This window comes from Pongo pygmaeus, chromosome 11, assembly GCF_028885625.2.
Source record: "Pongo pygmaeus isolate AG05252 chromosome 11, NHGRI_mPonPyg2-v2.0_pri, whole genome shotgun sequence".
NCBI lineage: Eukaryota > Metazoa > Chordata > Mammalia > Primates > Hominidae > Pongo > Pongo pygmaeus.
Window position 1 is genome coordinate 96,371,301 of NC_072384.2, and position 25,894 is coordinate 96,397,194.

The 25,894-nt window shown below is 38.9% G+C and overlaps 1 protein-coding gene across 6 annotated transcripts in view; it reads right to left on the reverse strand.

Annotated features, from left to right (window-relative positions):
* Positions 1-25,894, reverse strand: part of HECW2 (HECT, C2 and WW domain containing E3 ubiquitin protein ligase 2) — a 397,525-nt gene that overhangs the window by 160,532 nt on the left and 211,099 nt on the right. Inside the window, exon 1 of one of the 6 annotated variants that reach the window (XM_063647768.1) lies at positions 4,179-4,454. The exons of the other annotated variants lie outside the window; for them this stretch is intronic. The gene's annotated coding sequence lies outside the window, so the exon portion shown is untranslated. Of the gene's footprint in view, positions 1-4,178; positions 4,455-25,894 lie in introns of those variants that run through there. 6 annotated transcript variants of the gene reach the window in all.

The window sequence follows — 25,894 nt, forward strand, 5'->3', positions numbered from 1 at the left end:
AATTGTAATCCCCATGTGTCAAGGGAAGGACTTGTAATCCCCACATGTCGAGGGAGGGAGGTCACTGGATCATGGGAGTGGTTCCCTCCATGCTGTTCTCATGATAGCAAGTGAGTTCTCATGAGATCTGACGGTTTTGTAAGGCAGTTTTCCCTGCTTTTGCTTGCTTCTCTCTCCTGCCACCTTGTGAAGAAGGTGCCTGCTTCCCCTTCACCTTCTGCCATGATCGTAAGTTTCCTGAGGCCTCCCCAGCCATGTGGAACTATGAGTCAATTAAATCTGTTTCCTTTATAAATTATCCAGTCTCAGGGAAGTTCTTTATAGTAGTGTGAAATGGACTAATATACCAACAAAAGTACGTTTTCCTTTTCTATGTATATATCACACATTACAGGTGCAATGAGAATAATAAACCACTTGATACTGATATTGCCAGGCTGCCACTGCTAGGTAACAGCTGATTTGGGTTTAAATTCCATTTCTCCCATTCGCTAGATTTATGACCTTGGGCAAATCTTGAAAACTGCATAGACTCCATTTTCTTAATCTACAAAATAATAGTAATCACACTTCAGCTCAGAAAGCTGCGAGGAGTACATGAGTATAGTATGTGAACCTGGCATATATCAGGAGCTAAACATACGAGTTTTAAAAACCTATTTCGGACTGGGCGCGGTGGCTCATACCTGTAATCCCAGCACTTTGGGAAGCTGAGGCAGGTGGATCACTTGAGGTCAGGAGTTCAAGATCAGCCTGACCAACATGGTGAAACCCTGTCTCTACTAAAAACACAAAAAATTAGCTGGGCATGGTGGCAGGTGCCTATAATCCCAGCTACTTGGGAGGCTGAGGCAGGAGAATTGCTTGGATCTCCCTTGAACCCAGGAGGCGGAAGTTGCAGTGAGCCGAGATCGCATCACTGCACTCCAGCCTAGGCAACGGAGCAAGACTCTGTCTCAAAAAAAAAAAAAAAAAAGAAAGAAACTGTATTTATTCCTTCTTTTAAAGGGAGCTATGTTTTCATTTGATTACTCAAAAGCACAATTCTCCAACTTCATTTCCTTAGCTTTTACTTTTAAAATTTATTTTATTCTAATTTCTCATAAATATACATAAATTAAAACAAAAGCATGCTTATTTATGTTTCTTGAAACTCTGCTTTCTTAATCCATAGATGCCAAAAGAACAGGCAGCACGGGTGAAGTCCTTACTGTATGGTGATTGTAAACTACGCCACTAAGAGCATAGCACAGTATCTCACATGTAGTATCTCCATACTGCCCAGTTCTTGAACAGAAGGTCATTCAAAGCTTAAAATTCTGTCAATGAGCTTTAAGCCTGGCTTGATAAAGAACCAGATGGAGGTGCCCTCCTCTCCCTACACAATGAAACCAGGACCTTGAATATAGTGTCCAACTTGAAAATCTCTACCTTGTCACTATGTGTGTAAAGTTACCAGGAATGATAATAGCAATTTGATTACACACCCTCCTTTCTTTCCTCTAATTATTTAAAACATACCATGCAGGCCAGGTGGCTCACGCCTGTAATCCCAGCACTTTAGAAGGCCAAGACAGGCGGATCATGAGGTCAGGAGATCGATACCATCCTGGCCAACATGGTGAAATCCTGTTTCTACTAAAAATACAAAAATTAGCTGGGTGTGGTGGCATGCATCTGTAGTCCCAGCTACTCAGGAGGCTGAGGCAGGAGAATTGCTTGAACCTGGGAGGCAGAGGTTGCAGTGGGCCAAGATGGTGCCACTGCACTCCAGCCTGGCAACAGAGTGAGACGCCATCTTAAAACAAACAAACAAACAAACAAAACCATGCATATATTAAGCCCGCACTCAAAGATAATCTCTTTTAATAGTAAGTGAAGTTTAGCAAACTCTAGAACCTGCAGGATGTTACTTTTACATTGCACCTAACGCTGAAAATTCAGAGAAATATACAATCATTATGAAATTTCATGTTCAATACAAAAGCATCCTTTGGTTAGGAGTAAATTATTCCTTTGATCTTAATGAGTTCATATAATATGGATGAGGAACTATAATAGCTAACTTTATTTCAAGAAGGAGGTTACTCTTATTGAACTAAACCAAATACTTGTTGGAGCTCATCTAACCTCAGCCTGAAAATATTAGTTAGAAGCATGTGGGAATGGCTGGGGGCAGTGGCTCATGCCTGTAATACCAGCACTTTGGGAGGCCAAGATAGGAGGATTGCTTGACGCTATGAGTTAGAGGCTAGCCTGGGCAACACAGCAAACCCTGTCTCTACAAATAATTTTTTACAATTAGCTGCGCATGGTGTCACACACCTGCAGTTCTAGCTACTCAGGATGCTGAGGCAGGAGGATTGCTTGAGCCCAGGAATTCCAGACTGCAGTGAGCTGTGATCATGCCACTGCACTCCAGCCTAGGCAACAGAGAGAGACCCTGTCTCTAAAAAAAATTACACAAAAAAAGCAGGGTAGCAAACCTTCAAAGAGCTAAAAACAGAACTGCCACTCAACCCAGCAATCCCATTTCTGGGTATATACCCAAAACAATACAAATCATTCTATCATAATAGCACATGCCTGAGTATGTTTACTGCAGCACTATTCACAATAGCAAAGACATGGAATCAACCTAAATGCCCATCAATGACAAATGGGATAAAGAAAATGTAGTACATATACACCATGGGATACTATGCAGCCATAAAAAAGAATGAGATCATGTATTTTGCAGGAGCATGGATGGAGCTGGAGGCCATTATTCTTAGCAAACTAACACAGGAACAGAAAACCAAATACTGCATGTTCTCACTTATAAGTGGGAGCTAAAAGATGAGACTCGTGGATACAAATAGGGGAACAACAGACACTGGGGCCTACTCGAGGGTGAAGGATGGGAGGAGAGAGGATCAGAAAAAACAATTATTGGGTACTAGGCTTAGTACCTGAGTGACAAAATAATCTCTTCAACAAACTCCTGTGACACAAGTTTACCTACATAACAAACCTGCATATGTACCCCTGAACCTAAAATAGAAAAATAAAAATAAAAAAAAACAGGTGGGAGAAATATTTCTGAAACATTCATTGCCCCTGATCCTAAAGAATAATGTTACGAAGTGACTGCTCTCTGTGGGTCCCTCCCCAAAACTGCTTTATCAGAAGATCAGTTACCTTTCCAGAGATGAGTGCTCATGTAAGTCTTTACTAAATCTTCAACATACTTTTCACTAAACTGTGCTCAATGAGGGCACTACAGGCATTCTAGTGGGTAATTCTTTGTGAGAGTCTATCCAATACATTGCAGAAACATTAGCATCCTTGGCTCTCAGGCACTAAATGCCAGTTGCACCCTACATGGCAATAAAAACGAACATCACCACCCCTCTTGAGAATCACTGATTGGCATTTAATAGCCAAAAAGTAAAAAATTTCACTGTATAAAACTAACTTGTAAGGAATTAGGATAAAACTAAAATTTTGCCCTGGAGTTGTTCCAGTTTTTAAATAATTAATTAAAGTAGATTTTCTGCTTGCAAATTTTAGAGTTCTATAGAAAACTGAGTCAGTTTGCCACAGCTGCCACAAGATAATACATAAAAACCATGGTTTTATTCTCAAGTTAAAGTGTTGTTGTAAGACTGTCATTCAATCAACAGTCTCTAGAATATGGATGTCTATGAATACTTGTCCATTTGAACTTTACCCTAAAAGTAAATCTGTTTTCACATCTCATTCCCTGAGAGAAGAACTTTAAAATTTGTCAAAAACCATGATTATTCCAGGGACAGATAACCTGCCATGAAATCTATTTAGACTCAACCTAAGGCAATTTTCAAAAGCATTTTCTTGTAGGTAGAACCTGTACTTAACATCACAGTAACAACACCATTTAAAACAAGCAGAACCCTAAAAATTCACAATGAGGTGACTGTCTATTTATATGTAAAAGTTTTGCATGCTTTAATCTCAGCACTGATCTCTTATATCCAGTTGTCAAGTGATAAATGTGCCGCATAGTTTGTTAATAATTGTCCCTCAGCCAGCTGGGAGGGGACCACTTTTAAGAGCTTTTCAAAGTGAAAGGCAGAGAAAACTGTAAATCCCAAACAGCTGGACAAGGAAATCAGGGGACAGTGGAATTCATTCCACAGCACTTTCCAATATCTTACCTCATATAATCCCAAAAGTTTTAAAATCCATCATTCAAATGAGACTTAGGGAGCAACAAGAAGAAACATGGCATTCTCCTTAAAATCATACACCTGGCCAACCCACGTGGCAGTTTCATTCATATGAGCAGCCAGCGCTGAACTGAAGTCAAGGCGGGTCTGGAGTTCTAAGGTGGCTGTGAAAGCTCTGCAGGTCCACTTCACGGATGCTCCTGCTTCTCTTCCTCTTCCCCCAAAGTTCTACAAATGAAATACTAGACAGGATTCCGGCAGGTCTCTAGCAAGAGGCCCCTGTCCAGTACGAATGACAATAAAAGCCACTCCTGCCTTTCATCAAGACTTATCACTGTCCAGGCATCCTAAGTGAAAAAAATGTATCACGTCCCTTCGGCTGAGGCAGTCGTGGCCACACCCCTGTAAAGGGTACAGGATGCAATCGCCCCATCCTCCCCTCAGCTTCCTTCCTTTGCTTTTCCATGGGAGAATTCCAAAGAATGAGTTATGTGTACACACACACACACACACGCGCACACACACAGAGTGGGCTGATGTCAAACAAGCTGACTGCAATTACAGAAAGGGGAGCTTGCTATTTGATTTACTCAGAATAGAGTGGTCACTACCTGAGAACTCCAACTTACCATTACCATAAATCAGACATAGCATTCATTTAGGTTACTGAAATGGGCTTACAGTATTTTAACTAATCCAGAGTGAAATTTGTGGACTTGTGATTTCAAACTGTGAAAAAGGACTAAAGCTTTTTCAAACGTAATATAGCTTTAATGAAAATCCAAACATGCGGTCATCAATTCAGAAGTTATTTTCAAACCTAACTTTTAATGTGAAAATAGATGCAATCATCAATCTAGCTAATGCTCTTGTCTTATACTGGAAAGAGTTGGGGTAGGGAAATCCCCAGTCCAGATCCATCATTCTTTAATGGAGAAAGGGGCTTTCTGAAGCTGTTAGCCCACCTGTGCCAGTGGTTGCAATTACAAAGTGCTGGTTTAATGTAATCAAAGGCTATAAGACCATCTCTCTCCAGCAACCTCCAGGAAAACTAGATGAAATGGTCTTACATGTCAGGTACATTTGCTGTGAAAAGATGCAAACTAGATTTAAGCTTCACACTACATTTGATGGCTGCAATTACCTCTCTATTGTTCCCTTAACCCAGACACAGTTTGCCCTGAAGCTTCGAAGGGCCACAGAGCTTTAGGCTGATTCTGGAATTGGGTGAGCGAACACAGCAAGCCAGGCACTCCAGGATCACCATCACCCTGTCCAGGCCTCTTCTGGACATGTAAACCCAGCTCAGTTTTAGAACAAATCACTATGACTTTCCAGTGTCCTAGCAAACAACAATAATAGCAAGCATGTTCAGAATGGTTACTATGTGCCAGGGACACATAAGAGATGCTTTAAAAATAGTATCAAATGAGTGTCACTGTGCTCAAAGAATAAGGTCAGTAGTGTCATTAGGCCCATGTTACAGATGAGAAAACAGGCTCACCGAGAAGAAGTGATAACAGCCAGGATTTGAAGTCTCATCTGAAAGACACTTAAACCCAAGCTCTTTTAAGATACTCTGCCTTCCTCATATAACACTCTTGAAAATGCCAGCAACCTCACTAATTTAGGTGGCCAATGGGTCCACAGTGGGCTCAGTCACCACTGGGAGATTAAGAAAAATAAATCTAGGCCAGGAACCATGGCTCACGCCTATAATCCAAGCACTTTGTTTGGCCAAAGTAGGGGGTCGCATGAGGCCAGGAGTTCAAGATCATGGTGAGACATCATCTCTACAAAAACATGTTTTTTAAACTTAGCTCGGCATAGTGGCATGCACCTGTAGTCCCAGCTACTCGGGAGGCTGAGGTGGGAGGAGTGCTTGAGCCCAGGAGTTTGAGGCTACAGTGAGCTATGATCCTGCCAATGCAAATCAGCCTGGGCAACAGAGTGAGATCCTGTCTCTAAAAAGAAAAAGAAAGGAGGAAAAGAAAGAATAAGAAATCTAGAAAGAATAAATATATTTCCTCTTTTTGGTATCAAAGTTGGCTACAGCCTATGGACAACAAATAGACTTCTTAACAACGTAAGCCTCTCTGTTTTTATCCCCAGGAAGGAATAGAGTATAATATTGAGCTCTTGACTACTTTCTAGTTATGGACCAATAGACTCTGTGTTGGGTAGAAGAGAGACTCACCTACTCTGCTTATGGTGCAGCTCTTACTATCACTCACTCCCTGGTCTCTGAATCCCACCTGATGCTCCTACCACTCTGGTCCTCCAAGCCATGATTCTTTGCCTTCCAAATACCACAACATTTGGTACATACACCACTTTACCTGCGCTCTAGGTTCTGGATCACCCATGTATTACCAACACCTACATGTGACAATCTATTTTTCTATATGGAGAAAACCTACTTCCCCCCAGCATAAGACACTATCATAATGGAATTAGACTTCCCAGCTGACCAAGAAAGAAACTAAAAAGTGTAGGGCAACAGTGGTTGATGAATGTTGGAGCTTCGATTTCAAGCCATTACACATGTACTCTTTCATTGGGATGGTAATTTTTTAAGCACAAGTAATTCAGCCAGTACTACTTTAATCATAGTAAATGATTATATTGAGAAGGTATATCCAGAGTATCATAAATTCACATATGCTTTCCTTTCTCCAAACCACACTCCTTTGTGGGGAAAGTCCAGCAAAACCAAGAGCAACAAATAAAATGGGGAAGCACATTAATAACAACTTTTTATCTACAAAACACTCTTATGTTTTTACTTACTATGATATCATATGGTGCTAGGCATTGGGAGGTAGCTGCGAACAAAATAAACATAGCCCCTGCCCTCACAGAGCTTATATTTTAGAGAGAAAAACATTAAATAAATATAAAATGAATTCTTTAATTACAATTATGACACATGCTACAAAGGAAAAAGAAACGATCCTCAGAGTATGGATGGGCCATCAATATGACGTGGTCAGGAGAAAAAGAGAAAGCTCATTCAAGGCATTGGTGTATGAATGACACTCTGAAGGGATGAGGCTGGTGAAGGAGAACAGCATCTAGAAATTTCAAGAATTGATGTAAAGGGATAGAAAGGGAAGCTTAAGAATGAAGGAATGGAAATTATCCTCAATTATCTTTCCCATTTCCATCAGATCTCCCACTGCAAGCCCAATTGATTATTACAGTTTTCAACATTCAAAGCTATTGATCTAGCAAGGATGCCCATGGGTGGAAATGTGATTTATGGATGCTGAATGGATTAATTATACACAATTAAAGACATCACTTAACTAAAGTAGCTCATTCCCCAAAGCTCGCAGAATATTTATTGCAAGTAAAGCAGGGAAGAGCAAAGACACAGTCCTTAGATTACAACATAAATTGGCAATGGAAAAATTCAGCAGTGCCTCCTCCACCTATCTTTATGCTGGTACTAAAAACACAAACTAGAATCAAGGTTAGCACATCAGGAAGGAACAACCCTTTTCCTGAAAATCCCATTATGAATTTCCTTTGTGTTTTGCATTTTGCATGCCTCTGAGGCTGACATCACTCATATACATTATTGAAGCCTCACTGGATGTGTCTATCTGCTGCAATTTTTATTGGAGACTTTTTCTTCAAACCCTGTGTTCCTAAAGCAGCCAGAGGAATGCTTGTCCCGTTGTCACTCTGTTTTCAGATTCCCAAAATGTTTCAATGGGAATACACATCAGTCTGTGTATAAATCAGAAAGCTTTTTGAAAATATATACAAAAGTGAGGTAGCTGCTAAAATATCAAGGGTAGGACCTCAAATCTAAACCCAAGTTGATAAATGTGTACAAAATATGTGTAATACGTGTATTTTTAAATTTGGCTTAGAAAGTAGGCCGTTAAACTCACTAAAAACGATCATGACTATTATTTGTTATGTTATAATAAATGAATACATGCTAGGCCCTATAAGTGTGTACACACACTCATTTAATCCTCAGACTAACCAGAGTAACAATCCCTATGTCATAAATTAAGAAAACTAGGGGATAGATTGAATAACTTATTCACAGAAGATCACATAGCTAGAAACTAGCTGGATTTCAAATCTTGGGTCTGTATGACATCAAAACTTACCCATACTTTTGCCACTCTTCTACAGCTTCCCCCAACAATAACTACCTACCATTCACTGAATGTCAAGAATTACACTCAGTAATTAAGAATCATCCACTGAAAGAATTCTCACAGTAATTCTGAGAAGTGTTCTTAGCCCCTAGATGAGGAAACTGAGCTCGGAGAATTCCAAGAACTTGATCAAGGGAGCACCACAGCAAGGCTGAAAGGTGCAGAGGGAGATTTCCCAGAACCCTGCACAATTTCAGGAGAAATTTGTGTGGTACAATGAGTTTAGTAAAAGTAATTAAGGACTTGTTACTTTCTTAGAGTTTTTCAGTTTTATCTGGGAAATTATCAATATGCTTTGGAAGAGAAGAAAATTCCCAAAGGACTGATTTCCTCATCTTAGGTGGACAAGGAAATCCCTCTAGGAATGTCCATTCAAGCCGAAATAACAGCATTGTGATCCATTACTTTCATACACAAAAATAAATGATCCTCAGTTATCTATGTTTAACAGATCAATACCCACAAGCAGATGTAATGTGCCAAAAACTCTGAAAGCTATACACAAATCAGAATAAATGTAGTTCTTTTCCCTTCACCTACTTCCACCACAGAATTAAAGACCCAGCTATAGTGGTATCTGCTTTATTTGATTGGCATATGTCTTGAAGCTCTTAGGATGTAATATTTTTCCTCATGGGAGAATTCATATTAACATCTAAGAGTATTATATTTTTCCTTAATGGTGAACTTTGCGTTAACGTTGCATTAACTCCATATTAATGGAAACACAAATGTTTCCAAGTGAAATATTAAGGGGTTTAAATACAATCCCCCTTCTCTAATTCAATTTATAACTCTTTAACTGCACAGTTAATGGGTTCTTCAGCTATGTTATTTTTCATTCCAAATTAAATTATATTATTGTAAACCAGGGGGAATTTAAGAATAGGTTTTAAGCATGCAAAAATCTTCAATTAAGATGAAACTAGTAGAGAAGGATGTAAAATTATTTTACCTGTATATGTATGTTGTTTCTGTCTGTAAAAGGGGAACACTACCCTTTTCCAATAATGTTTTGCATACAGCAATGAACACAATAATATACCCTGGAGATGCTCTCCTGAAAGAACACATTCAGAGACTCTAATATATTCACATTAGTGAACAAAATTGGCATTTATACTTTACCACCATAGTGTATGATTCAGAATTAAACATATCACACAGATTCCCACATGCTGAAAGAGTAGTTCTCAAATTTTATTGTGTCTTAGAATCATCTGAGACTCATGTTTAAAATTCAGACTCCATACAGAAAACCACAGAAATTGTGATTTAGTAGGTATAAGATGGGTCTTAGGTGTCTGCATTTTTAAATTTTTAATTGTTGTGGGTACATGGTAGGTGCCTATATTTACAGGGTACATGAGATACTTTGATACAGGCATACAATGCATAATAATCACATCAGGGTAAATGGAGTATTCATCACCTCAAGCATTTATCCTTTCTTTGTGTTAAAAATAATTCAGTTATACTCTCTTAGTTACTTTTAAATGTACAATAAATTATTGTTGTCTGTTGTCACCCTGTTATGCTATCAAATGCTAGATCTTATTCATTCTATCTAACCATATTTTTTTACACATAAACCATCTGCACTTCCCCCACAACCCACTACCCTTCCCAACCTCTGGTAACCATCATTCTATTCTCTATCTTCATGAGTTCAATTGTTTTCATTTTCAGCTTCCACAAATAAGTGACAACATGTGAAGTGTGTCTTTCTGTCCCTGGTTTATTTCACTTAACGTAATGACCTCCAGTATCATCCATGTTGTTGCAAATGACAGGATCTCATTCTTTTTCATGGCCGAATAGTACTCCATTGTGTGTGTGTGTGTGTGTGTGTGTGTGTATGTGTCTATGGTATATATATATATATGATACATATATATCACATTTTCTTTTTCCGTTCGTCTGTTGATATAAACTTAGGTTGCTTCCAAAGCTTGGCTATTGTGAACAGTGCTGCAGCAAACAGTGCAGATATCTCTTTGATACACTGATTTCCTTTCTTTTGCATATATACCTAGCAATATAATTGCTGGATCATATGTTAGTTCAATGTTTAGTTTTTAGGAACCTCCAAACTGTTTTCCATAGTGGTTGTACTAATTTACATTCCTACCAAGGTGTAGAAGGGTTCCCTTTTCTTCATATCCTCGCCAGCATTTTAAAAGCCATTTTAACTGGGGTGAGATGATATCTCATTGTAGTTTTGATGTGCATTTCTCCGCTGCTAGATATATTGGAAGTCCACTGTATGTTGTTTCTTTTCTCCTGCTGCTTTTAGCATCCTTTCTTTATCCTTGACCTTTGAAAGTTCCATTATTAAATGTCTTGAGGTAGTCTTGTTTTAGTTAAACCTACTTGGTGTTCTATAACCTTCTTGTATTTGAATATTGATATCTTTCTCTAGGTTTGGGAGGTTTTCTGTTATTATCCCTTTGAATAAACTTTCTACCACTATCTCTCTCTACCTCCAGATTAAGGCCAATAACTTAGATTTGCCCTTTTGAGGCTGTTTTCTAGATCTTGTAGGCATGCTTCATTCTTTTTTATTCATTTTTTTCTCCTCTGACTGTGTATTTTCAAACAGCCTGTCTTCAAGCTAATTCTTTCTTTTGCTTGATCAATTCTGGTGCTAAGAGTCTCCGAGGCATTCTTCAGTATGTCAGTTGCATTTCCAACTCCAGAGTTTCTGCTTGACTCTTTTTAGTTATTTCAAGCTCTTTGTTTAACTTATCTGATAGGATTCAAAATTCCTTCTCTTTGTTTACTTGAATTTCTTTTAGTTTCCTCAAAAGAGTCACTTAGAATTCTCTGACTGATCACAAATCTCTGCCTCTCCAGGACTGGTCACCGGTGTCTTATTTAGTTCCTTTGGTGAGGTCATGTTTTCCTGGGTGGTCTTGATGCTTGTGAATGTTCTTCAGGGTCTGGGCTTTGAAGAGTTAGGTATTTATTGTAGTCTTTGCAGTCTGGGCTTGTTTGTGCCTGTCTTTCTTTGAAGGTATTCCAGATATTTGAGGGACTTGGGTGTTGTGATCTAAGTTTTTGGTCACTGCAGCTGCATCTTCATTAGGGGGCATCCCAAGCCTAGTAACAGTGTGACTCTTGCAGACTCCTATAGGTACCACCTTGGTAGTCTTGGATAAGATCTAGAAGAATTCCGTGATTACCTGGTAGAAACTCTTGTTCTCTTCCCTTACTCCTCCTAAACAAATGGAGTCTCTCTCTCTCTCTCTGATGAGCTCTCTGAACCTAAGAGAGGAATGACACATGGACTCCTGTTGTCACCACCACTGGGACTGCACTGGGTCAGACCTGAAGCCAGCACAGCACTGGGTCTCACCCAAGGCACATATTAACCACTGCCTGGCTACCACCTATGTTCACTCAAGGGCCTAGGGCTCTACAATCAGTACAGCACATAACAAAGCTAGCGAAGCTTGTGTCTTTCCCTTCAGGGCAGCAAAATCCCCTCAGTCCTGGGCAGGCCTAAACATGCTATCTAGGAACCAGGGCCTAGAGTAGGAAACCTTAGGAATCTACTTGATGTTCTATTCCACTGCAGCTGAACTGGCACCCAAGCCACAAGACAAAGTCCTTCCACTCTGCCCTCATCTTTCCACAAACAGAGGCATTTCTCCCTATGGCCACTACTGCCCTAGGTCCATGGTAAGCACTGTCTGGCTACTGTTGATATTCATTCAAGGCTTACAAAGCTCTTTAGTCAGCTTGTGGTGAATGCTGCCAGGCCTGGAACTCTCCCTTTAGAGCAGTGGGCTCCCCTCTGGCCCAGGGTAGGTCCAGAAATGCCATCTAAAAGCCAAGACCTAGAACTGGGAACACCAGTGGGTAGTGTCCTCACCCACTGTGGCCAAGCTGGTACCTAAGCAGTAAGACAAAGTCCCCTTACTCTTCCCTCTCCTTTTCTCAAGCAGAAGGAGTCCCTCCCCTTAGCTGCCACAGCTGGGAATCTGCTGGGTCATACCTGAAGCCAGCATGTCTCCGAGTCTCACCAAGGCCCATGGTGAGTACTACCTGGGTACTGCTGCTGATTATTTAGGGCCCAAGGGCTCTTTAGTCAGCAGGTGATGAATCCTGACAGGTCTGAGTCCTTCCCTTCAAGGAAGTGAGTTTCCTTCTGGCCCAGGGTGTGTCTAAAACGTCATCCAGGAGCTAGGGCCTGGAATGGAAGCCTCAAGACTCTGTCTGGTGTTGTATCCTACTGTGGCTGAGCTGGTATCCAAGTTGCAAGACAAAGTCCTCTTTATTCTTTCCTTTCTTCTCCTCAAGTGGAATGCAGGGGTCTGTTTTGGAACTGTGAGCTGTGCTGCCTGGGGGTGGGGGAGGGATGGCACAAACACTCCCCTGGCTACCCCAGCTGGTGTCTCACTAGGCCACACGCCCCCAAAGTCTACTGGCTCCAAGCCCAGTACAGCACCAGGACTTGCCCAAGAATTGCAGTCCTTGTGGCCTAGACTACCTTTAATGTTTATTTACAAACCCAGAGCAATTTAACCCATGGTGGTGAGGCTTGCTGGGATTCAGGTTCTGACTGCTAGAATGAGTGATTCCCCTCTGGCTAGAGCTGGTCTAAATGCGCCCTCTGTGGGTGCCAGCTAGGTTCTGCCCAGTGTTGCTTTCTGCTGTGACAATGCAGCACAGCATTTCAATGCGAAGTCCCACAATCACTGCATTCTCCCTCCCCTAAGCGCATAGATTCTCTCTCTGTGCCACTTGCTGCTGCTGGAGGATAGGAGGGATGCAGTGTCGGCAATGAAAAACTCTCTCTCCTACCCTCTTCAGTGCCTCTTTCAGTGCCATGAAATTAAAACCAGATACTGTGATTGCTCACCTGATTTTTGGTTCTTATGAAGGTGTTTTCTTGTATGTGGAGAGTCGTTCAATTTGGTGTTACTGTGGTGAGGACAATCAGTGGAGGCTTCTATTCCACCATCTTGCTCTGCCCCCTAAAGTCTGCATTTTTAAAGAGTTACCTCAGCTAATTCTGATACAGGTATTCTTTGAACCACATTTCTAACAGACAATGGTGTAGAGTCTTAAAATCCAATAGTCCATATATTAATGTACACGTATAGGTACATGTCATTTTTGATTTTGCATATTCATTTTATTAAACTCAAAAACAGACATACATCTGTACCTGTACTGTGTCTCCTACCTTAACAGCTCACAATTATTACATTCAATCTACTTTTAAATGAAGAATAAAAAAGCATAGTAAAAGGACAAGCAAGTACAGGAATAATGAAGACAGAAAGGGGCACTAACATGAGAACAAAGTTTTAGATTCTATTTAAGCTGAGAACAGTGCTCCACAAAATATGGGCCATGGGTAAGTGCTGGTCCATGAATTGGTTGTTTATAATCTGGGATAGGTCTAGAAACTGACTGGAAGCTCTTAGAAACTTTTACAGAAATTCGTCAGAGTCATTTTATGTCTATTCAATCTAATAATAAAATTTTGGACTCATATTTTATAGATCTTATATTTTATTCCATTTCTTTTTCTACTAGCTTATTTTCACTCTATTTTACAAAAGATCAATGTCCACAGGTAGTCTGCGAAGCACTGGTGAACTCTACAGAAAAGAACCGGCCTTCTTGGTTAGTCCAGTGAGACTCTCCTAACCCAGGATTTTAATACAAAAGTGAATATCCTCAACTTCTCATAATTACTTACTGTGAATCTGTCAGCAATGAACGATCTCTGTCTTCTGTGAATCTACCAACTTCTTTTTAGCTTGTATCCCCTTTTAGAATAACATTTTAGTAACATTTCTTAAAAGTTTACTTTCAAAAGTGTAAAGTAGTACTTTTTCACTTTTATTTTTCTTTTAATTTTCAAAAAGACCCTTGAATCTTAACATTTGAGGATTCAGTGATGAATGCTATCATTGTATTAATATCTGTACCCTATCTGTATTTTTGCTAACATGAAACCATGGTCTCAGGCTATTCTCAAAAAGCAGGTCCTTTAACTGCTTTGCTCATCTTAATGCCAGGTCCCTATCAACTATCTAATGATTTTCTTGATATGTGGCAATAACAGTAATAAGAAGCACAAAGTATCAGTAAATTATTCTAGTCATAAATACATGGGACACGGATCTCATTTTGTGGTTTCCCTGCCTCCTAGTAAACTTTGAATCATAATTTTCTCCCTTATTGAAGACCTGCATTGTAAACAGTATTAAAGTTAAATGTTAGATATATTCTTTACGGTATCTGCTTCCTGGTTGATATATCCTTTGGTGGTCCCCTACAGTTTCTACTTTTGGTATATAAATGTTGCCAAGAATAACATTTTCCCTTTCCAAGTTAAACATGGTGTTTATAAAAGGTGTAGGATGGAGAACCTGGAAGTATGAATCTGTGCATACAATGGGTAAAGTCACAATAATAGCAACCACTTTCCCAGTTGCCAAGATCTCTAGCCAGGAAGAATAAAAATGAGGATTTTTTCCTCCCTACATAATTGTGTCCCCCTTTTAGAAGAGTTAGGAAGTCAACTATTAAGTGTTCAAATTTGCTTTCTGATGCTTATAAGTTGCACACTAAATTTGTTCATTATATTTGCTTAATTTTTTTTTTAGAAACCCAATTTAAGACATTTTCTCATGTAATCAGTTAACTATAGACTAAGAACTCTCTGACAGCTTGTAGGCTGTCCAGGACAGCTTCAGTTCTGCGGCCAAAAATGGACACCTTTTTAGCTGTGTGAGGTTGGTCAAGTGATTTAACTTCCTAAACTTTAGTTTTCACATCTGTACAATTGGGATAACAAGGCACAATTTTGAGAGGATTGTGAAGCTACATAAAGTCAGCAGCACACGACCTGGTGCAGAGTCCACGCTTGCTGCAGTAAAAGCTCAGATATGAGTGTTGTTATTCTTAACAAGGAAGACTCTAAATCACTGAAAGAAAATCTAGAGAAGTTGTTGGAATTTTCTCACTCTGACAAGTACACTAAATAGATAAAGGATAGTCCACCACCAGGAAGGCAGCTGGCTAGATGAACTGACCTCTGCGGTCTCCTTGATCTAGGTTATCTGACATGCCCAAACCATGTTCAAATTCAGTACTTTGTTTGTAATTCAAGTAACACCTTTGGAGAAAAAGAATTGCCTGTTTTCAATTAACCAAAGGAATTATAATTATGTTAATTTCTTTTAGTGTACCACATACATTTGTTTCAGCACACTTTGGGAAAGGTTAAGTGGAGCAAATATAACTAAAACCACAGGACATCTTTGTAAAAGCAGATGGCGTCCATCCAAAATGTCCTTCCTGGAACAAACTGTAACAACTTGATTCACTCCCACCCTTCCCTACCAAGCTATATTTAAAGGTCCGTAAGCATTTCCATCATAAACTGCTGTCATCAGGATTTGTAATTTTACCTTCTAACCTATTTCAGGGTTTATATATAAACATCTCAAACTTAAAAAAAGCTATTGTTTTTAAAATTTAACAACTTCCTTCAGTAAAGGATAAGAGTACAAGGGGAAACAAACAAAAAAGTAATGATTATACATGAAAAAAAATTATCTGCCATGGCTTGATAAGCAAAATAAGGTGCATGCTCAAGAAATATGCGCCACCAAAGATTATATAAATTCAATGGTGAATAATACGTCATGATTCATAATAATTAGAAGCTAAATAACTGCCCAGAAATTAATGAAAAGGTAAATTATGGTACAGTCATATTATAGGGTATTATGTAGCCATCCCATGATATTCTCAAATAATTTTTAATAACATGGAAAATGTTCATGAGATAATAAGTGGAAAACCATACTGCAAAATTATATGTACAATAGGAACTTAGCTGGATTATAAAATAAATATATATACAATCTATATTTAAAGTTGTAAAAGAAATATGCCAAAATGTTCATAGTAGTTATAGCTTGGCTGGAAAACCTAAGTTCTTCATATTCGTCCATAATTTCCAAGTGGTGTACAATGAACTTGCATTACTTTACTAATCAGAAAAGAAAGGCTTCATTGTGGCTTAACGTCACAGACAAATACAGAAACAGTAATACAGGAAAAAAAATGAAGGCTGGTATCTCTCCCCTATCTTTCTACATCCTCTGCATTGCCCTTGCAAATCTATCTTTAATCATCAACTATTTTGACATTTGAAAATCTTATTTGTATTGTGGATTTATGAAATACTCATTCAGAAAGAAGTTTTCATTTATCAAGCAGTTTCCCCAAAAAGTGACTTTGTAGCTACCACAAAGTATTATCAACAACTCATGTCTCAAGATTCTAAAAAATATAAGTATCATCCACCATAAGGTCACCTCTAGGGGACAAAGCATAGATGTGGGATACATCCAGTAAGGGAAGAGTAAAAAAAAAAAAAAGAAGCAAAGATGGCACATGAAAACTAGTTTTGGCCGGGCGTGGTGGCTCATGCCTGTAATGCCAGCACTTTGGGAGGTCGAGGTGGGCAGATCACGAGGTCAGGAGTTCAAGACCAGCTTGGCCAACATGGTGAAACCCCGTCTCTACTAAAAAATACAAAAATTAGCCAGTCGTGGTGGTACACACCTGTAATGCCGGCCACTCGGGAGGCTGAGGCAGAATTGCTGGAACCCGGGAGGCAGAGGTAGCAGTGAGCTGAGATCATGCCACTGCACTCTAGCCTGGGCAACAGAGTAAGACTCAGTGTCAAAAAAAAAAAAAAAGAAAAAAAGAAAAAGAAAATTAGTTTCAATCTGTTGAGCTGTTGTATTCAAAACTTCAAGTATTCAGCAGATATCAAATTAAAGAGAACTGTCCCAAATGGAATTATGACATCAATTTAAATCAAACATAAACATTAAAAGAATTCGGAGTCCCAGTGTATCTTAGGGCCTCTCTAACTCTGACTGGAAACAGACACACACAGAAATCACACTGCAATCAATCATTGTGAGCATTCATGATCACAGATATTTCCAGTTTCTCTATAAACTTTTCTCTATAAACTTTAATAGATTCTACTTTTACTTTTTTCATTGAGATAATAGTTTTTGCCAGTTCGTGAAGTATGTTTTTAATTTCACAGCTTGTTACCACTGGGTTTTGAAAGAAAAGGAAGTGGTAACCTTTTTCAAAACATCAGGATGGGTAAAAGACTGGCACAGGGTATACTTGAGAATCAAAATTGATTATTAGTGGGAACACAACAGTGGAAAAAGATGTGGATACTGGTGTCATGCAATGGCTAGGAAAAAAGAATCAAACATGAGAGGTGGGAAAACGTCTACAGAGAAACATCATCTATTTCAATTTTTCTAATGGAGATTGTCCAGAATAAAAGTGAAATAGCCTCTACTTATTACTTTATTGCAGTTATGCAGATATTATGAATGACACTTATTCTGTATCACCAATGCCATACATTTTTCCAAGGCTGATGAACATGTTCTTAAAGCTTATATGTCTACTATTCAAAGTACTTTCGCATGTGCCTTCTTATGCCAGTTAGGAAAATCTGGTCCATTTGGATACACTGTCAAGTCCAATTCCCTCTATCAGTCTATGTTCCTTCAGGCTCAGAACCATATTTTATTAATCTCCACATTCCTAACAATTACCTAATGGTGGGAAGGGCACAACACATATTTTTGATTAAAAGAATAATAACACATTCCGAATCTTAGCTTTTATTTCCCTCAAACTTTGCCCCAAACCAGAAGTGTGAAGTACTTCATAACTTATTGGTCTCCAAATTTGTATATTTAAGAGCAACTATTTAAACAACAATTTGAAGAGATACTAAGAATGTAATAGACAAAAAGCCACGTCAAAAATAATCTCATTATACTGAGAAGTAAAAAACAAGAATCCAACAACAAAACATAAATTAAAATAGATTTTCAGCTGGGCACAGTGGCTCATGCCTGTAATCCCAGCACCTTGGGAGGCCGAGGTGGATGAATCACAATGTCAGGAGTTTGAGACCAGCCTGGCCAACATGATGAAACCCCATTTCTACTAAAAATACAAAAATTAGCTGGGTGCAGTGGTGTGCACCTGTAATCCCAGCTACTCAGGAGGCTGAGGCAGGCCGCAATTGCTTGAACCTGGGAGGTGGCCACCGCAGTGAGCCAACATCATGTCACGCCACTGCACTCCAGCCTGGGCAACAGAGCAAGACTCTGTCATTAAAAAAAAAAAAAAAAAAAAAAGGCCGGGCGTGATGGCTCACACCTGTAGTCCCAGCACTTTGGGAGGCTGAAGCAGGCGGATCAACCTGAGGTCAGGAGTTCGAGACCAGCCTGACCAATATGATGACACCCTGTCTCTACTAAAAATACAAAAATTAGCCAGGTGTGGTGGCATGCACCTGTAATCCCACCTACTCAAGAAGCTGAGACGGGAGAATCTCTTGAACCCGGGAGGTGGAGGTTGCAGTGAGCCAAGATCACGCCACTGCACTCCAGCCTAAGCAACAAGAGCAAAACTCCATCTCAAAAAAAAATCAATACATAAAAATAAATGAATGAATTAATTAAAATGGTATTTCATTCCTTGGGGGAAAAACATAGAATTACAAACTCTATAAAAATTATTGTTTGATCGTACTCAAATTTCATAAACATGCCAAGAAAATTTTAATAACATGAATTCCTAAATCAAAGGGAAACCAGGTTGGCCAAAGCTATCCACTAGTTAGTACCATGGAAAAGTAGCTTAAACTTTCAGTGATAAAATAATGAGTAAATTCTGAGAATCCCGAAGAGAGAGTCTCAAACACAACCTAAGAGGCAAATTATATTATGGTCATTTTAATTTTTTTGTCAGTTTTAAAGTTATCTACTTGCAACAATTGTATTCTTGATACAAGGTACTAAAAATTGTCCTGATGCAGTGTATTAGTCTGTTCTCATGCTGCTCATAAAGACATACCCGAAACTGAGTAATTAGTAAAGGAAAGAGGTTTAACTGACTCACAGTTCCACATGACTAGGGAGGCCTCACAATCATGGTGGAAGAGCAAGGGACGTCTTACATGGTGGCAGGCAAGAGAGGGCTTGTGCAGGGGAACTCCCCTTTATAAAAACCATCAGATCTCATGAGACTTATTCACTATCGAGAACAGCATGGGAAAGACCCACCTCCAGGATTCAATTACCTCCCACTGGGTTCCTCCCATGATACGTGGGAACTGTGAGAGCCACAATTCAAGATGAGATTTGGGTGGGAACATAGCCAAACCGTATCATGCAGATTTTCCTGAAATATCCTCAGCATAGTTAATGCATGAATGAAGCAAAGTTTCCATTTTACAAATTTCTCATGCAATAACAATTGCAACATCTGAAAGCACTTAAAATAAGTTTTTCTCACTGTTTCTTACCAGCAGATTAAGTCAATACTCCTAAGCCTAATTAGAAAATGTGAACCAAACAAACAAGCAAAATACAAAAGAGAAAAAAGGAAAGAAAATCAAGAAGTATATATTCTCTTGGCACAGGTTTACTCAGATGCAGTCTCACAAAGCATTTCTGCAATTATTTTAAAAACAAGTTCCACTGTTAAATCTGTGTTCAGATTAGTTTTGCACGTATTACTCTAAGAGTAGCAAATTCACAACTGTCTCCTCTTTGGCCTTTCCGTGGGTTGTGAGTCAATGGGACTGCCATAAGTAGAGCAGAGTGGTTAAAAACCCAAGCTCAGAAGTCAGATTCCTAAGTTTAAATCCAGGCCCTACCATGTCATCTTTTTGTCATCTTAGCTAAGTCACTGTAACTCCCATTGCCTAGGGCTGAAATAGCATATATACTGCACCACCACCCCCATACACACACACAATTTCACACAATGTGCTTTTATTTATGAAAAGAAACATGGAAATGATAAAGAAGCAGCCACCACAAATGGTTACCTACAGAGAGAATAAATGTTCAGAGTGGAGATACCAGGGATAAAATATAAAACTACTCTTAAAACACCTTCTTGTATAGATTTCCCCATTGGCCCAATTAGAATATTTTCAAAACCCTGCAACTCATTAGAACACATGAAAATAAAATGTTTAAACATGAGTTCATAACAATATTAAAATATATGTAGCCCCTAACTAAAATAAAAGTAAACCTCATTAGTCACAATTGACAACAACTAGGGCACCAATGTCCACATATTCTGAAAACTGTCAATGAAAATTAAAGAATTAAGCATGATTTTGCTTTTCCAGAATGAATAGTATTTGAAAGGTACTAAGGAGCCATAGCTAATGAGGAGAAGTGCTTTTTACATAAGAATTCCACGAAATAAGTAAAGAAGAAATAAGATAATTACAAAATTCATAATTTTTCAATGCGTAGGAAAATAATATATTTGAAAACATTAGACAAAAAAATCAATGAGAAACATTCTAATGAAGACATTACACTGCCACAACTTGAACTCACTAATCAATCTTAGCATCACGAAGAATGGGGCAGCCAGACTCTTGTGTAACTTTTGATGGAATGCAACATGAAGTACACAGCACCACCAAAGAAGCATCCTTGGGGAAAAACATGAACTTGATGATATTCAAGACCCTTTTGGTTAACCTCCAATTTATAAGAAATAAGGGAGTCAGTGGAACAAATTAAAAGACAATACCAGTGAGCAAAAAAACAAATCCAGAATGTGAGACATTCTCAAGGACAACAGATACAGTTGTCACTGGCACTGTGAAAAATGAAAGGAAAAAATGATAGTGAAGAGTCAGATAAAACTAATGCACTCTAAATAATTCTCTTCTTTATTTACAGTTCAAAAATAGGCAAAATTAACCTATAGTTTTAGAAGTCAAGCCTTAGGGAGGCTGGGATTGGAAGGGAGTATGAGGAGGACTTATGAGGTGCTGAGAATACTCTATGTCCTGATCCGGGTGACAGTTATACGGGTCTACACATACGTAAATGTTCATTACACAGTACACTTAAGATTATGGCACCTTGGCCGGGCGTGGTGGCTCACGCCTGCAATCCCAGCACTTTGGGAGGTCGAGGCGGGCGGATCACGAGGTCAGGAGATCGAGACCATCCTGGCTAACATGGTGAAACCCCGTCTCTAGTAAAAATACAAAAAATTAGCCAGGCGTGGCGGCGTGCACCTGTAGTCCCAGCTACTCAGGAGGCCGAGGCAAGGAGGATGGCGTGAACCCGGGAGGCAGAGCTTGCAGTGAACCGAGATCGCGCCACTGCACTCCAGCCTGGGCAACAGAGCAAGACTCTGCTCAAAAAAAAAAAAAAAAAAAAAAAGATTATGGCACCTTAAGGACTTTCCTAAATATGTGCAATTCCTCAATAAAAACAATAAAAGAGACATAATTAACCTATGGTGTTTGAAGTCAGGACGATGGTTACCTTTAAGGAAGAGTGTTACTAAGAAGATGCAAGAGCCATAAATTTATGATGATTTTACTTCTCTGCATGTATGCTATTCTCCAGCAAAAAATAAAAAATAAAAAAAAGGATGAGGGGAGGAGGTACTGCTCTATATTAAAGGTGACATAATAAATAAATTGTTAACTGGATTTTGCTTAAATCAATTGATTTTTGAGAAACAGTGAAATTTTAATATTAGATAATTCTTGTGTACAATATTAAGTATAATAAAGACATTTTGCTTATTTAAGAAAATATCCCTATTAGAAGTTCATAGGGATGAAGCAGTTGTCCTGTGTGGCTATTTAAGTCCCTGCTCAGTTCACTCAGTGGTTGGATAACAAATGCACAAAGATTTGCTTAAATGCACTCAATCAGAAAGTCCCCCAGCCTTTGCTGATGGGCTGTGTGTGTTTGATGGAACACTCCTTCAGTACTCTAGCAGTTTATAATTCTGCCTTAACTTTTACTTCCTGCTTGCACAGAGCCTGAAGGTCAGGCACAGAAGAAAATAAGGTCTCTCCTGGGTATGCACACAGCCCTTTGTATGCATTTGGCTTTCCCAATTCCCAGGAATATATTTGAGCTTTTCAAAGCCTCCTATGCACATCTCTTTCTCTATATTGTCCTTTTCTGTTTTTTTCTGTTAGTCCCTTATGTGCCCCAAGTGGTATTGCCACCTCAGGTAAGTGCAGTGTTAAACAACTGCCACTGGTTGTTTTTTTGAAAAGTGTTCTGGTGATAGGGTTGTTTGCATCAAAGAAGCTATGAGCCAGGTTAATGAAAGTCCTGCAAATGGGGCTTTTCCAGAGAGCTGCCAGACATGGCAGGTAGTGACAACTGTCTAACAGGGATGAGGTTTTTAGGGAAGCTCCAAACCCATTCTGCTGCTATTAGTGGCTCGTAAGGTGTGTTTGTTTTCATGACTACCATGGTTGCAGAGCTTCTGGTTTTCAGTTATTGCAGAGCTGGGGAGACAGGAATGATAAAAGGCAAGTTATAATAAAATGTTACGCAGCCAAAGCCTACTGTGCTGAGTTCAACCTGTTTCTTGAATAAATGCTCCTCATGTGCTTGAAAGCTTTTGGCTGATCAGAGTTCTAAAAAAGTTGACTTTTGCAATTTTCTCCTGTGTTTTCATTGCTTTTTGGGGGAGCAGAATGTGGTTGGGGGGGGGGTGGTTCTTACTCTACCATTCCTGAAGTGCTTCTCCTCACAATCATCCCTTGAAGATTAGATTGGGGTAAGAAAACCCCTGATCTAAGAGCCCCATAGGAAAACCCTACCCGGCTTCTCAGCTGCCATTTACAATAAGCGCAGTTGCTTAAAGCATGATGCTCTTTAGAAAGTCTAAAGTCCCTTAAGACACTGTTCTGTGACCATGAATCTCACACATCACCCCACATGGTTCTCACGTCACTGAGTCTAAGGATCAGTTCAGCACAAAGTCATCCCTCCCACTAGAAAAATGATGAAATTCAGCATGTCCTACTAACCATGTGGACTATGATAGCAGCTTCTATGAAGGTTTTATCTTCATTTCATAATGCTTTGGTGCCTTCGCTGTTAATAAGTTGTAAATCAGTATAGAAAAATAAAGTAAAATCAATGTCCATATAAAATTCTACCAAAAATCAACCAACAGTGAAATTTTCAAGCAGGTCATTGGTTTCTCATAGCGTCAGGATTATAAAGAAGCAGGTTCTAGTCTATTAATAGCCAGAAAATGTTCCTTATATCATAATAAATAAAAGTAGACGAAAAGTTCTGGGAAGTCAGGAAGCAGACATTTGCCTCCTACCAGGAGGGCAAGAGTTTCCCAGAAATCAGACCCGGCTGAGGTTATAAGAGTCATTAGTAAGGCAACATCCCTATGATAAGGTTCTCTGTGGACCATGACTAGAAGTTTAGTGTGATATAAAGAAGCTTTCCTAAACTGCCAGAAGTGTACTATCTACTGCAGGACACAGCTGACATTAGTCTTTAACTAGTTTAAACTGAAATAAAATTAAACGTAATACTAAACAAGACAAAACACTAATGTGATTTAAATATATACATATATGTATGATTATTCATTACAGCACTATTTGTTTGTAATAGGGAAAACTGGAGACAATTTAAATGTCCACTACTTAACCCATCAAGTATACCAGTTAAATTCTGTTACATCTCAACAATAAAAGTGTGCACATATAAAGAAAGGGACTCTTTCTATGTTCTGACCTGGAAAAATCTGAACAATATATAAGTGAAACAAAGTGTAGAATAGTACATATATTTTGCTATTTTTTATATTAGAAGAGGTGAAAATTTCTATATAGTTGTATTTGTTTATTGATGTACATGTATGCGTGTGTGTGTGTGTATATATATATATAGTGTGTGTGTGTGTATATATATACACATGTGTGGAATATATATCCATCCATATATGTATAAAAACTTTGAAATAATGAACCTGAAACTAATGAGCATTGTTACATGTGAGAAAAAAAGGGAAAAATTTGGAAATGCATGAGAGGTTGAAAGGAAACTTCTCAAACTATTTCTTTGCATTTAGAAAGTTTTTTGAGCCAAATGACTATATTACTTAATCCAAAAAAGGCCTCTGGTTATTCACATAGGGCAAAAAAAAAATGTAATAAAATTACCTTACCGTTTTTTAAAAAATTAGAAACTAGAGATGTATTCAAATTTTGCAAATCTCTAGTTGATGAAGCCCTAAGTAAACCCCGGAAAGAATTTCTGAATAGGTATATAACATGAAAAAAGATAGAATGAGAGTCTGTACAATATGACAGTGGATTGTATTTTCTCTGTCTTGTAGCAACATGTGCCCTACTTTGTCTTCATTATTTATAAATAACCTGGCTTTAAAAAGCATCTACAGCAACTGACTCCAATGGAAATGGCACTTGCTTTACATGAATGTTCTAAACTAGGGTAGCTGGCATGATAACCCTGACCTTTAGAAATGTAACCAGCTTCAGTACTAGTAAAAATGATATTACAAATGGCAGCAGGACCACAAGTAGCTTTCATTTTATTCTTTCTATTTTCTGTATTTTAAATGTTTTTCACTAAGCTTAACTTTCATGATCAGGGATAAAACTATATTTTTCACAAGACAGGTGGCTCTGGTGGCAGTATGGGGGATGAATTGCAGTAAGAGGAAATTGGTGGCAGAAACATCAGTCAGAAGAGTGGCTGAAGGTAGGAGAAAGATAACAAAGATAGGAATAAAAGTTGAAGCAGTGGAGCCAGATGTAGATAAGTTGAAGAGGTTAACTGACCAGGCCACCTGGATGGAAGTGATGAAGAAAAATGCAAGCATAAGTCTCAAATGTCTGATTTGCATAACTGCTGCCAGCAACATTAAAGAGGCGTACGAAGGAGGATGAAGGATGTGGTCAAATTCTGTTTGGGCTACAATGAATTTGAGGGGTCTGAGGCCAATCCAGGTGGAGATGCCAAGTCAATAGCTAGAAATACAATAATGGCACTCAGAAAAAGAATGAAGATTGGGGATGTAAGTGTATAGGTATTGGCTGAATACATGGAAATAGATGAGATTGCAGGGTGCCAAGAGCAAAATTAGGAGAAAAGAGCCTAGGAGAAAAGTCTGTGGAACACCAACTAAGGTGGAAGAAGAGAGAGCAAAGGACAAAATAGAAATAACTTCAGGCAGGTAACTAGAAAAGAAGGGTCTAGGAAAGATTAAAGAGTAGACCTTTTCAAGAAGGGAACAGTGACATCAACAGCATCAAACACTGTCAAGATTTAAGAGGATAAAGCCCCACTTCACCCAGTTGGCAATGACAAGGTCTCCAATGTCCTCAGTGGGTCAGTGATAGTCAACGGCTGGAGTTGCAAGCTAGGCTGAGGTGGGCTGAGGAATAAAATGGAAGGTGAACATTTCAACTAAGAAAACTAAACCATTCAATAGTGGCCCTTCACACATCACTCATTTCAAATCCCTAAGACATGAACATGGAAATCATATTCTCATTTATTTCACAGCAAAAGGTTAAACAGTTTAGTACAGTGGCTAAATATATTTCCTGAGTTAAAATCCTGTTTCTATCACTTGTGTGAC